The sequence below is a fragment of the Gobio gobio genome (genome assembly GCF_949357685.1).
Source record: "Gobio gobio genome assembly, chromosome: 14".
Classification (NCBI taxonomy): domain Eukaryota; kingdom Metazoa; phylum Chordata; class Actinopteri; order Cypriniformes; family Gobionidae; genus Gobio; species Gobio gobio.
The window spans coordinates 51,453,103-51,468,570 of NC_137107.1; the positions used below are offsets into that span (position 1 = coordinate 51,453,103).

Here is a 15,468-nt window from a genome sequence, read left to right on the forward strand (position 1 = left end):
TAGCCATCTCATTACCATACTCATCTTCTCACATCTAGGGCTGCACAATTTGGGGAAAATATCTAATTGCGATTATTCCTGTAAAAATGATTCTAGTTAAAATGCGATTATTTTTATTTATTTAATTTTTTTACAAATGAAAAGTGTGTATATAGCAATTTGTGTTTATGCACAAATAATACTTTAATACTTAATTTAATACATAATTAATACTTTACTACTCCTTTAGTAGTGGAGCTCACGTTATCACCTGGGTTTTTAGCCACTAATGTTGTGGCTGTGATGTTGTGAGGCTTCATTAGATTAGAAATAGAATTACTGGCCACCGCCGTGGAGAGACTCTTTCTTCCTGGGCATAAGTTGCAAGTTACATAAACATTCTTAGCTTTCACCTCAACGAGGGAAAAGTAGCGCTTATACTTCCAGTTTGCGAAAACTACCTTTGAAGTCGTTGAACTTGCCATCGCTGACTGTGCATATGCGTGTGGGTCATAGGTGTGTGTGTGTGTGTGTGTGTGTGTTGTAACGGAAGAAACAGTCATTCGTTTGATTACTCGTTACTGAAAAAAATAATTCCGTTAGTAACGCCGTTTATCTATAACGCCGTTATTCCCAATACTGTTTGTTAGTATTATTATAGACATTATAAGAATATCACAGATCTATAATTAACTGATATCATGTTCAGTTAAGACAGACACAGTTGCAAAATAAGATGTGCATGAATGGGCCTATTATGCTAAATTCACTTTTATAAGGTGTGTGTGTCCACAGTGTGTGTAAACAACCAGCCTATAATGGTAAAAATCACCCAATACTTTTTCTATAATCCCCATTAATCATTATCAATCTCTCATAATGCTCATAATGTTTCATATTTCCATTACTCCTGATTGAGAGTAGAGAAGCCCCGCCCATGATTTCTGCTGATTGGCCCTTTAGCATAGACACGCCCCTGAGTGAGAAGCGGGCCAGTGCCCCCGTGTCAACAAGCTTGGCCCCCCCTCTGGCCCCCCTAAATTTGGAATCATATCGCACCAAACAATTTTCTGAAACTGGTTGCAATGTGCAGTTTTTGCTGTGACGGTATGTGATGAAAAGAGTACGTTATTGTGTCATAACCAATAACCAATGCAGAGAAGCAATGAGGAGGCTGTGCAGTGCGCGCGCAAGTAGTCTGTTCATGAATGATTCGTCACTCAGTCTGCATTCGCTCAAATAGTTGTAAAATGCGGGCTATAATGGTTGCTACGCACTTGATTATAGATAAAATAAGCTCTCTTTATACACGTTGTGTTGTGTGTAACTTCACCCATACGCAGCAGTGATACTGTAGATTAGTTAGACTGACTTGACGACTTTGAATTCCATTCAGTCATTTTGTTCATTTAAACATACTGGTAGTTCAAATATATTTTTTCAATGGCTAATTTCTCCGAACACGTCCACATATGTAATCTTTGATCATATTTCGAATTATGAAGATGCAGCCAAAGATAAATTAAGACCAACGCAATCTGTGTATCAGTTCCATGGTTCAACCCACTGGACCACCAACTCTCAAAAGATACAGAAAATAATATAATTTCAGTCTTGTTTACATATAGCGAAAAATAAAATGATTTTATCCAATTGTCCAGTGTTGCTTATAGAATATTAGATGTTTGTTTTTATGCCTATGCTAACTTTGCGAAGAGTGCGCTAACAGAGAGCAGGTAGGCTACTGTAACACGTATATCCACTGGAGGCAAGTAGTTGGACCCAAATGCAGCTGTATTCACAATTAAACATAAATCTCAACATAAATCAAAACAAGGACTTGGCATTTAACTATAACAAACCTCACCGACAGCGGGTTACAACATTCAATACTTGACAAAGACACATGGCAAACATGAGGGCTTAAATACACACACAGACTAATGACAAGACAAGTGACACCTGTGAACAGTGATGAGACAATGAACCAATGACAGGACAAGACACAAGATCATATGAGGGCATGGGATTCACATGACACTGAAACATGACAAAACCAGGAAGTGCATGACACTAAAACAAAGCAAGAACATGATAAACTAAAACATGAACAAGGAACAATGAACATGAACCATCACCAAAACACCATGTGACAGCTACAAAACATGTCAAATAAATGGTTTAGTTTTACTTTTATAAATTGAGCATGCATGATCATATTACAGATACATCACTTTTCAAATAAATAAATTAACTTGAAATTATTTTACTTCACGTGTAGAGACTGCAGAGTGATACAGTACATGGCCAAATAAAAAAGACTTTCAATACTCCGGAAAATAGGTTAAAGGGTTAGTTGACCCAAAAAGAAAAGAAAAACACCTGATGTGACTCACCCTCATGTTGTTCCAGAAAGCTGTATTAGTTAGAATGTCAGTAACCAAACCATTTCAGTGCTTCTTAGTTAGAATGTCCATAAAATTCAAGATATGTAGCAAAAATGCCCCTGTTTGAGTTTGAGTCTCAGAGCGTTTTTACACTGAGTTTGTTGTGGTCTGTGAATACACCGCTGGCTCCCTCTCGCTCGTATTTCATCTGATAAAATGCATGCGCAGGTTACTTTTCTTGCGCACCCGAGTCCTTGTTGCTTTCACATTCACATGAATCGCGGCACAGCTCGAGCACAATCTGCGCAACCGAACTCAGACCAGCTCAGAATTCAATTCCCCTGAGCTCAGCTCACCCGGGTCCGCATGACAACTTTCACATTACTAATTATTCAAACTAAACTGCCAGTGTGAAAACGGCCTCACATTTACATCATGATATAGACTATACAGTCATAAGCAATAGGCTATGACATGAGTAACGAGTGCAATATCACACAAGCTCTTTTTTTTCTGTTTAAGAAAGTCATATTTGGAATGACATGGGGGTGAGTAAATGGTGATATAATTTTCATTTTTAGGTGAACTACCTATTTAACTACTGGTTAAGATAAATGTTAACGTGTGCCCCCTAAAAGCGCAAGCGGCCACTGCCTGGCCCCCCTAGTAACTGTGGTCTAGAACCGCCTCTGCACTGAGTGTTCAGTGTGAAAGTGTGGAGCTCTTCCTGAGTCTCCGGCTCAAACATGAACGGCTGCTCCACAACTGCTCATTTCTGACATTAGTCTGAGTGAGATTGGCCTGTTTTGTTGTTGATCGAGTATCTGAAGCTTGTGTAGGCTCCGCCCTCTTCTGGAAAGGGGGCGGGGAGCAGCAGCTCATTTGCATTTAAAGGGACACACACAAAAACGCTGTGTTTTACTCACACCCAAATAGAGGCAAATTTGACAAGCTATAATAAATGATCTGTGGGTGTTTTGAGCTGAAACTTCACAGACACTGTGGGACACCAGAGATTTATATTGCACTCTAAAAAATGCTTTGTTAAAAATAACCCAAGTTGGGTTGAAAATGGACTAACCCAGCAATTGGGTTGTTTTAACCCAGCGGTTTTGTTAAAGCTACACTGTGTGATATTTTCCCCCATCTAGTGGTGAACTTGTATATGACCATCCAGTGAATTTTAGTTTCTGTTCTGTTCAATTCCGATTTCGTTTCAACTCCTACGGTGGCCGATTTAGTCCAAGATTAATATGGCTTCCTGTTCGACCTCGTCCACATTCGACACGGTGCCTGTGGGATATTCTGTGCGCAGTGGGATGGTTGGAACTCAACTGGCCTAATTATTCGGCTAGAAAGAACTGCAGCTAATCCAGAGTGAACTTTGAGGATAGTAATGTTTATTCAGTCATCCAATTGCAAGGCATAAACAGGTTTGCATGGATATGTACATAAATGTGGTTTCTGTGAGAGAACAAATTAAGATGGTAAATATAAATGATAATGACATGACAGAATATACACAGTTAAGAACTATACTTATAAGTTACATTTGTATAATGTAACCGTAAACCAGAGCTTATTGTACCATATATAGGCGCTAAATGCAGCTGCATTAAAAGGAGCGGAGCTGCCGCTGCTAACAAGCGGTGTCCGGTTACAAAAGTGTGTGCGCAGGTTTAGCTCTGTATAACAAGTGTTAATATGCTGATCAGACCTGATACATATGTCCATCAACATACGTTACAAGCAAATATTTTCTATAAACGAATAAACATTGTTAATAACTGAATGATTATTCAAATAGGTGAGCATTACGCTATTGTATGTTGACACAAAAATACTTCTGAGGTGACATCAACTGAATTACGCGATGACACACTCTGAAACACATCCACAATGACATTAACTATTATTACTTACGGAGTTATTAACGCACAGAAATACCACACAAGGAAAAACAGACTTTTGAGGAATAAACAAGCCAGGAAAACTCCGTATAACTCTGTTACTGGAGCTGCTGAGATGAAAACTCTGCGCATGCACCAGACAAGTCTGAACAAGTTGACGCGCACAGTGTTAAAACCGGTTAAAACGCGAAAGGCGAAGCTTGAATTTACGGGTATGTCCCTCGTTGGCTAATGTACTTTCAAGATGGAGGGGCAACATGGCGACCACCGTTAGATCCCATTACCTAATGTATTTTCAATGGGATATTATAAACTTACGAGAATACTTTATTACTTGAAAGAAGTAAATATACATTAATGAGCACATATATTTTTGAAAGAACTAAGTGTTTTTAGCTAAGAATAGACTAAAAAAGTTACACAGTGTAGCTTTAAATGTTTGCTTAAAACAACCCAATTGCTGGGTTAGTCCATTTTCAACCCAACTTGGGATATTTTTAACCCAGCATTTTTTAGAGTGTACATCTTGTGAAAATGGGCATAATACGTCCCCTGTAGTGTATTTTTTTATGAAATCTGATCACTGATGCAATCACTGTTTTTACTGTATGATACTGTAGGTTATATAGAGACTGTTTCTTTAAAACTATTTCAACATTTCATACTGATGAAAATATGTATGTACAAGTATGACTTTTTATTGTAAGTAGACAGGGACACAAAATTACACATTATTTACACCTTAAGCACAGACGTCAACCTATTTTATTTGTATTGATTGCATACAGTATGTAATGCGTACGACAGAATGTTTTATCTTAAGTTTTTTGTTATGTTTATTTTATGTTTTATTATTTTATTTATGAGCGAGGCAGATCGTTTCTCAAGTGTTGAGGTTAGTAAACTGAGCCAGAGTGTAATAGATATTTTACTTCTGTCCTTCCAGTTTATTAGTATAATTTTTTTCACTGATATGATTAAAGTGTATTGATGAATGTATTGCATTGAGATCTCTATCAGAAAAGGATAGGGAAATATTGAATAATTTACTCACGACTTCTGAGCAGAATTTCTTGACATATGCAGGTCCAAAAGAAGAGGATATAATCATCTAACATATTTTGACAATATGTACAAGTATTAATGTTAACAGTCAATATGTATTTTGTATTGCAGCAACTGTATTCGAAAATTACTGGATATAGCAAAAATATATTTTCTCAATATTAAGTCTACATTGGTATATTGAGGTTTCACATTTCTTTTTATTAAAACGGCTTCTTTCTTTCCTATTGTATTTTCTTTCAGTGGGGAAAGAGTGAGAGGGAGGAATGTGTTTAATGGATGAGCTCTTGACTGACATAAGCAGCTTACATCCTCTCTGCTGTTTTAACCCTGACTTACACACTCAAGAGAGAGCATTTTAAAAATGTTTAAATAAATATATTTTAATAAAACGTATGATGGACTATCACAGAGCTTTGCCCAAATACAGACACAATAGTGTAAGTGTGATCATCAGTATTACAGTAGATCAAGCTGAGAAAAGATCACACGATCATCTGCTTTGGACACACAACATTTTTATATAATAATATACATAAATAAAAAAGAAAAAATTTGTATTATTAAGACAGTAGATTTAAGTCTATGAGTATCAATTGTATGATAAGATTAGGACATTATAAATAATGTAAATACATGAATGTATTGTTTATTTATTATTTTAATACACAGACTACACTGTAAAAAATTATTAATTAACGGTATTTTACTGTAAAAATGCTACGGTGAAAAACTGTTAATTGGTTAACAGAAAGTTTCCGTACTATATACAGTGAATAACTGTAATAGATCTAACCTTACATTTCATTTAATTTTACAGTAAAATACCGTTAAATTTACAGTCTTTGGAAGGGAAAAAGAACAAGTCATTGTGTAATTTACAGTGAAAACCTGTAAATTGACATTCCCAGAATTCCCTGCGTGACACTTCACATTTGATGTATTTTCATTGCAATAACTGTTTCTTCTTTGTTTTTTCTAATCAGTTTTGTACATTAGGGTTTTATGTTACATCTGATGTTGTAAAATTAATGTTTATTGCATTTTTTAAATTTCACGTGTTTTACCATGATGGTGTTTAGTGTGTGTGTGAATGACACTGAGCTCTTCTATATATTAGTATTGTCCTCTTAAAAGCTGCTTGTGATGAGCTTTGATTCATCACGTGATTCTCATCTCCACTGTGATTGGTGGTTGTCCGTATATATCAAAGGTACAAAACAGATATTAGTATTTCAATAGGTTGGTAATTTAACATTATTTCAGTTAATGAAATATGTTTTTTTTATGATTTATAAACCCCAATCTATAAATAATCAAAAACATTTGTACAGTTATTATTGGGAGATGTTTTTGTCTGGTTTGTAAAGCTTGTCATCTGTGAAAGTCTTATGAAAGCACTTTCAGGCTCTATTGATAGTGCGTTTCAACTGAAATGAAAGAGAAGCTGCTTTAGAAAGGAACCACCTGTTCTTCAGACCTGAAGGGCAATCACATGAATATGATTAGCATTGTAAATCTTTTAGGGGAAAATGTTGAAGTTGATATTTGGGCAAGGAAACCCCCACACCAACAAGTATTGATTATGGAAATCTAAGGAATACACCTGGACTTTCCTTTTAACCCTTAATCGTCCCTCAGGGTTTACGTTTGAGTCCCTTGTGCTCAGATAGACCCCAAACTTTAAAAGAGCGATTGCATAAGGAAATATACATTTTTTACATGGAAAACTATACATCATTTTTTTTTATTTACTTCTCAACTATACATTTATGCTGTGTTTTTGTGGGTATTTGGTAGTTTTTTACCTATTTACTGCACAAATATTTAACTATGTCATAAATTGGCTCATTAAAAATTATTTTTTTATGAAAAAATCACTTGAATAATGATCTTAAATAAATATAAATAGTTTTTGGACATTGCTCTATGTGTTAGGGATAGAATACCGCCATCTGTAGGTTTGTGGAAAAACTTTAGGAATTGTAGTTAAAGAGAGAGAGAGCAATGACCACATTATCCACTAGAGGTCCAGAGGGAAGTTATGCAAAAGTTAAGCTGCCGTTCATCTTTCTTTTATTTGCCCTTTTCCCTCTCTTTCTCATGATTGTTCCATGTTGCATTTGTGCTCTAGTATTTGTCCTTTATTTATGTAAAGAATTTTTTCAGATTTATGCCAGTTTTGTTGATTTTATTTGCCAGTTTCTATAAAAATGCTCTCTGTTGCAGTCACACACGTGTGTTTGTGTGTGTGTGTGTGTGTGTGTGTGTGTGTGTGTGTGTGTGTGTGTATGAGACAGAAAGTTCGTTCCACTTTGTGTTTATGCTCTAGGACCAGATCTTGATATAAATGTAGACATTTTCAGATTTATACTGGATTTAGTTGATATTTTTTTACTAACAAAGTGAAAAAAAAAGCATTTTTTTACATTTTCCCATTCATTGCCAAAATCAAAAAAATACTCCAGACACCTGTGTTTGTGTGTGTGTGTGTGTGTGTGTGTGTGTGTGTGTGTGTGTGTGTGTGTGTGTGTGTGTGTGTGTGTGTGTGTGTGTGAGTGAGTGAACATGCTTGTTCCATATTGCATTTGTGCTCTAGTATTAGTACTTCATTTATGTATGAAAATCTTTCAGATTTATGCCAGTTTTGTTGATTTTATTTGCCAATTTCAATAAAAATGCTCTCTGTTGCAGTCACACACATGTGTGTGTTTGTGTGTGTGTACGTGTGTGTGTATGAGACAGAAAGTTCGTTCTACTTTGTGTTTATGCTCTAGGACCAGACCTTGATATAAATGTGGAAATTTTCAGATTTATACTGGATTTAGTTAACTTTTTTTGACAAAAAAAGTGAAAAAAAAAAATAATTTTTACACTTTCCCATTCATTTTCAATGTGGGGTCAATCTGACCCCGAGGGACTTAAACGGTAAAAAATTTTTTACACACCTTTAGAACAACCAAATCAAGCCCAGATTTTTGTGCATGTTTAGATAGATTATTTAGCAAAAGTCACAGAGTCTCATGGCCCTGAGATGAAGGGAACACTTTTTAAAAATGGAGGAAATGTCCAGTGGGGTCAGCTGGAGCCCAAGGGACGATTAAGGGTTAAATGATTTACTGCATGACTGCTTTACCAGATTAAACAGACTAAGCTTCCATTAGTTTAACACATTTGTTGCAGTATTTATTTTTTTCGCTAATACAAATTCAATTGTTCATTGTCATGTCTGCTCGGGTTAACATTAAATTAGTTCTCTCATCTCCAGGTCCTAATAAAAAACATGTAACATAATCATAAATATATGACAGCCAAACAAAATATAAAATCTTCCTTGTGAGGTTTTAAAAAGGCAGCCTACCTCAAATCAACACGCACGCAACCTCTGTATACAAAAACAAGAGAAAAGGAGCGTGCACACAAAAGAAATGTCCCACAAAATATAATTAAAGATATCAAATATAAGCCCTGCTTAACTCTCTTTATAACCATAGACTTTTTCAACAGTAATATCTCAACAACACGGTTCAGAGTTTAGGACCGAGAGGAAACAGCTTCAGCTCTTCTTTCCTCAAGGTTTAGGAGTGTGTTTATGGGGATTCTTCATTTGTGATGTTGGACGAGAAGGCCTGGCTCTCAGTCTCCGCTCTAATTCATCCCAAAGCTGTTCTATCAGGTTGAGGTCAGGACTCAAGTTCCTCCACACCAAACTCCTCATCCATGTCTTTATGGAGACGCTTTGTGCACTGGAGCAGTCATGCTGGGACAGGAAGGGGCCGTCCACAAACTGGTCCCACAAAGTTGGTGAAGCATTAAGAGTTCCTTTCACTGGAAATAACCCCTGAAAAACAACCCCAGCCCATAATCCCCCTCCACCAAACTTTACACTTGGCACAATGCAGTCCGGCAAGTCCCGTTCCCCTGGCAACCGCAAAGTGCAAGTTTTTGAAAAGGACACCGTTATCGTCTCGTGTAAACAACAATCACACGAAATTGTGACATCATGCGTGTTACATGTTCAGTGTATAGTTTCTTTACAAAGTGACATCGGAAAACCCGGAAATGTAATTTGCCACTGGTTCCTTCGAGATTTTCCTATGGGGTTTTACAATGGGCTTTTTCAATTTTTTGTGTAAAATAAAGCCTGTGGTAAACAAAACTCGATGACACTTTGATGTTTTGTTGTGAAATGTGCACTGCACACCCTGAATAAGTTACTTATTAAAAATATACGTTTATAACTATAGTGTTTCTTTAAAAAGTGACATCGCCATCTACTGGCCTGGCAGCAGATTACAGCGATTTTAGTCGTTTTCACGTATCTGTGTGAACGGGATCGTTTTGACAATGTTGTCGTCTGCACGAGAAAAAAAGCAACAGAAAACCTTTTCTGTTTTTAGTGTTGTGTAAACGCACACTTATTTACATGCATTCTGTCACTGTTTAAATTGACCTGTCAATCATCTCATCCTCCACATTTAATTTATGTGAGAAATATATAAGTAATTGTCACAGAGACACAATATTCACAGTATATAATATCAGGATTATTAGAAAGAGATTATGAGACAAACAAGAGCAGAGAGAAATACAGAAGTGTGTTGAGGTAACCAAGAGCATGTGAGTTTAAGTTTGTGGAGAGGCAACATGTCTAGAGTTCTTCAGATAAGAAAAACATCTGCACTTTCAGTTGTAAACAGGAAGTACTGAGGTGGAATGAGTGACTGTGACATGTGTGAGAGATTGTGTTTGAGGCTGAACATGTGACTCCCCCAGTATATAAATGAGCAGCTCAGGTTTGATTGTGAAACTGCATCAGCGACTACAGCAGAAGCAGAGGAGTTTAACCTTCAGCTTAACCTGTGGTCTGCTGGAAGAGGAGTTTAACATTCAGTCTGACGCTCTTCTGTATAAACTGAACTGTCTTATCTCAGAGCTGCGCTGGATGTGTTTCCTCTTTTCTGCTCATCACAAGGTCATTAAAACTTTATCTTTAATTCTTCAGATTTGTGCTCAATTCACATCACGATTATAGTGACCCAAATAATCACGGTTATCAATATTATCACGGTTTTGTTCAAATGAGATGAAAGTGTTCAAAAAGAACAGATGCACACACTTAAAACATTTCAACAAGTTTAATCATTGAAAATCAATAAACAACAAATAACTGAAGCAGCTCTATGCACTTTTTAAAGCTAGATTCTGTAGGATTTCCTTCCTTAATGGCCGTCGTCAATAGCAACACATAAATAATAATAATTTGGTGTAAATATAATCTCTAATATAATCTCTGTAAATATATTCTCAAGCAATATTCTCATCAGTGTTCAGCTATGATGCATTTAAATCTAGCATATTTTGTGTAAGAGCCCAAACAGTATCCTAGAGAAATAATGCATATCCATATTTTCATGATTTGACTGTTTATTTTATTAAATATCAAAATGTGTCCATCATACCTGACACCTAGATGAACACTTTACAGTCCGTTTTATGACTGTCATTCTCTTCAAATGCTATTGAAGTTTGAAATGTGTATAACGTTACCAATGTTGTATGTATATATATATATATATATATATATATATATATATATATATATATATATATATATATATATATATATATATATATATATATATATATATATATATTATTATTTTTTTTTTTTTCAAATTTAGGCTACTATTGTTTTTGTCATTTGCTTATTTGCTTCTTTGTTCTTTTATATAACCTAAAAAATAACTCATATCATATTAAATTTCTCATATTAGCCTATGCTCATATTGTCCACCTGCACATGCCAGCTGATATGCAATGTAGCCTTGATTTGGGTGGTCACTCTGCATTTGAAAGTTTGAAAGGGTTTTAAATCTTCTAAATCAAGTAAAATTACTCAAAATAAACTTTAGTCATATAAAATGTAATTTCCAAACAGCAAAATTGTGGCCAGTGAAAATGCTGAGTGGCTAGTAACTTTGGAAAACCACGAGCCACAGTGACTGCTGAGCAAAAAAGTTAATGTCAAACCCTGTATAATAGTTTAACTTATTGTTTTGAATATTTTGTTGAATTCTTTGAAAGATGATGATATTTAAAAAAAAAAAACTAATCTCTGACACCATGCTTGCCTCATCTTAAATATATCTTATATTCATTCATTAGGCCTGCGTAGGACCAGTAATATTTGCAAATTGCAACTTAAACGTATAATGTTGGCACACTCAGGTCTACACTATCTGTTGCAAATGAGCCATTCCAAGAGATAGTTCACAAAATAAACTACTGGCAGAGACTACTTGCAATGTGAGAGAATAGTTGTTTGACATGTTTGAAAACCCCTGGAATAAGGAATTATCAAAATGTATAATTATGTTGTCTCTATTGTCTGTATGCCAGTATTGATTGCAAAATCTGCACCTCTTCCGTGGCTAATATTAATGATCCTTACTCCGTGAAGTCGAGCAGCAAAAGTCAAGAGACAATGTGCAAATACTACACCATTTACAGGTGAACTAAATATGCAAGACTACTCTTACATGTCACTGTTTATAACACAGGATGTTCATCTATTGCTGGGCCACTTTAAAAAAAAATTGGGGGCATAAATTAAGAGTAGCCTATACCCACTTCTCCAGGAACCACTACACCACTGGTCCCTAAATTCACCAGCGTTATGCCAGTCATATCAGATGCGCTGTGGTTCTGCTGTGTTTGTTTGAAACTATTTTCGCTGCTGAAATAGAACAAAAACAGTCGATCACTGTATGATGAGTGAATCTCCAGCATACATCGCACGTTTTTCTCTGATTTCAGCGAGTGAGAGCGGAGCGCGCTCTGAACAAAACTCCGGCTAATCTGAACGCCTCTGATTATGAGACATTGCATTCATAAACTCAATAGAAACATGTATGATTGGTTATAATGCGCAACGCGATTTTAACAGACGGCTTTTGAGAAGACTATAATATGTTCAACTGCCAAAGTGACTAGTGTCCAGCCGAAATATACCCGCAAATGGTGGTTGTTAATGTCAAGCCCTGATTATTATCCTTTAAATGTCACCCTAGTCTTGTCTGAACTTGTTCGTTCGCTTCACGTTATTATTTCCCAGACTTTTGGTATTGAGGTCAAAGTCCACTTGCCTTGCGTTCGTAGTTTTGAAGTGTTCCCACTATTACAGCGACTTTATTCTGGCATGTTCTGCAGACAGGGTGACCATCTTCGATTAAGTTTCCCTCAGGACTTTTGTAAAAGCCAAAATATGACAACGCCTCAGATTTGGTCCTTTTAGAGGCTGAACAATCTCCCGGTGCTGTCACTGCTTCTGCCATTTCTCCTCATTCAGAAACAGCGGTGCGCCAGACTGACGCTGACTGGACAAGATTTACCGACAGTTTTCAAAATCGTGATAATCACACGCGGTTTTAATGATAAGACAATTTTAAACGCTATTACTAACCGTCACTAAATTTTATCGTGGTTTATCGTGAAACCGGTAATCGTTTTCGATCCCTAGTGCAGATGAACAGTTTGAGCCACACATGAATGCTACAATGTGATGTACATGTTCTTCATTCACAGTTTCTGTAGCTTCACAAATTCCGGTGTGCGTCATTTCTAAAGAAATAAAAATGTTGTTCTAGTCTAAAATGTGATGCAAAAGAGGGACCAAAACAATATTAGGAAGGTGGTCATAATGTTATAACTGATCGGTGTATCTCAGCAAGTATAAAGTGTGCAGGACTGGATTTGATGTTGTTATGTGATATTTTAAGAACGGGTCACGTCTTCTGAATTTTCTAAACCTTGACATTTGGTGAATTAATGCCTCTAGCTGTAATTAAACACTCATTTGTGTGTGATTGAACAGATTCCAATGGGCTGTAGAAAGAAAACACACACAGAAAACTGCCTCAGAAATCACAGAGCAGCAAAAAACAAGAAGAGCGAGAGAAACATGGACAAACACACCAGAGGAATGGACACACACACCAGAGGAATGGACACACACACCAGAGGAATGGACACACACACCAGAGGAACGGACACACACACCAGAGGAATGGACACACACACCAGAGGAACGGACACACACACCAGAGGAACGGACACACACACCCGAGGATCTGAGGAGAGAAGAGGACAGACGTTTGTCAGATGTGACAGTATGGAGAAACTAAGGCCAGACTGTGAGTGTTTGTTCATTACTGAACTTTAATCCTTCATTAGTTTTACTGTTTTCTCTCCGTTATGAAGTGAAACATTCAGACACAATCATCAGACTGAATCTCTGCAGTTATGAAACATCTACAGATCGTTTAATTGATCAAGAAAATAATAAACAAACTCAAATCAATGAGGATAATCTGATATATATTTGTGATTTCTAGTCTCCTAATGTGATCCAGACGAGCCTGAAGTTTGATTCTGAAGACAAAACTGAGATTCTCTCATCAAACCCTTCATCAGTGACGTCCAGATACCTGCAGCTGAAGACCTGGGGCCATATTCACAGTTGTCAAATGTCAACAGAACTCAACTGCACTGTGTTACCAAGTCTGCTGGTTGAAGCGACCACAATTATGTGATATACAGACCCAGGAATGCGAATTTTAGCAGGAAGCCCTGCCAAAATAACACACATTTTACCCCCGGAGAACCCCCCCGGAAAGATATTGGGCTGTTTTTGGCTAGTTTTGAGTAGCAATTGACCTATTGTAAGCCCCTCCCATCGAACGCCGATGAGCCAATGGCAGTTGAGTATCAGCTGCGCTGGGACCGGAACTCGGACATCTTTCGGTTTCAGCGCCATAGAGAAACATTGGAAAATCCGAAGCTCTCATCGGTTTGATGGTTTTTATGCTACAAAAATGGTAAACGTCATGCCTGAGGTACTGCAACACTGACTACAGGGATCCTGAGAGGATTTTCTGGTTGTCACACTCTCATTAAGTTACGATTAAAGTTAGTAATTCCCTGCTAACGTACAAACTGACTAACTATAACTAACTGTTCTCATGCAACGGTGTAGGTCAGAAACACGAAGGTCTACATTTAGATTAGATTAGATTAGATTAGATTCAACTTTATTGTCATTACACAAGTACAAGTACAAGGCAACGAAATGCAGTTTAGGTCTAACCAGAAGTGCAATAGCAGCAAGTGCAGGATATACAACGTTTGCATAAGTGCAGGACATGGATATGTACTGAATATATATAAATATGTATAAATAGAGAGACGTTATTACTATAAACAGAACTGAATTTACAGGTGAATATGTACAGTGAATAAATATACAGATGGCTATTACTATAAACAGAATTTACAGGTGAATATGTACTATGAATACAATATACAGATGGCTATTACTATAAACAGAATTTTACAGATAGAGGTATACAATAATATGTTAGGCTAATATGAGGAATAGCAGTGGATTAAGGTAGTGCAATAAATTATGGACAGAGCTATCCGGACAAAAAAAAAAGTGTAAAGTGCAGTGGAAAGTGGTTGCATATTACAGTTAGAAGTACGGTGCAAAATGCAAATGTAAACATTGGTACTATAAATACAGTCGGCAGTGCAAATGAGCATAATCCAGTTAAGATATGGCAGTGCAAGATGCATATGTAAACAGTTGTTACTGTGATAAACAGTCGGTAGTGCAAATAACAAAGTGAAGGAAGAGGTGAGGTAGGAGAGTTATCAGTTTATGAGGGAAGTGGATCAACGGGGGTTTGAGTTCAGTAAAGAGACAGCTCTGGGGAAAAAACTGTTCTTAAGTCTGCTGGTCCTGGTCCGGTGGATCCTGAAACGCCTGCCGGAGGGCAGGAGAGAAAACAGTCAGTGGGCTGGGTGAGAGGAGTCCTTGAGGATGCTGCGAGCTCGATGCAGGCAGCGTTTCCTCTGGATGTGCTCGATGGCAGGTAGTGGAGTCCCTGTGATGCGCTGGGCAGTTTTCACCACCCGCTGCAGTGCCTTGCGCTCCGCAACAGAGCAGCTCCCATACCACACTGCCACACAGTTGGTCAGGATGCTTTCTATTGCGCAGCGGTAGAAGTTCACCAGGATAGCCGATAGATTTCAGTGCATCTCTCCATATTAAACTGATTAAATGT

The 15,468-nt window shown here is 37.1% G+C and overlaps 1 long non-coding RNA gene across 1 annotated transcript in view; it reads left to right on the forward strand.

Annotated features, from left to right (window-relative positions):
- The first annotated feature begins 10,147 nt into the window (after positions 1-10,147).
- LOC307137905 overlaps positions 10,148-15,468 on the forward strand; it is a 6,197-nt gene continuing 876 nt past the window's right edge. The window contains exons 1-3 of the long non-coding RNA XR_013817971.1: positions 10,148-10,316; positions 13,218-13,536; positions 13,738-15,468. The exon at positions 13,738-15,468 is cut by the window's right edge and continues 876 nt beyond it. This is a non-coding gene — a long non-coding RNA (uncharacterized lncRNA). The remainder of the gene's footprint in view (positions 10,317-13,217; positions 13,537-13,737) is intronic.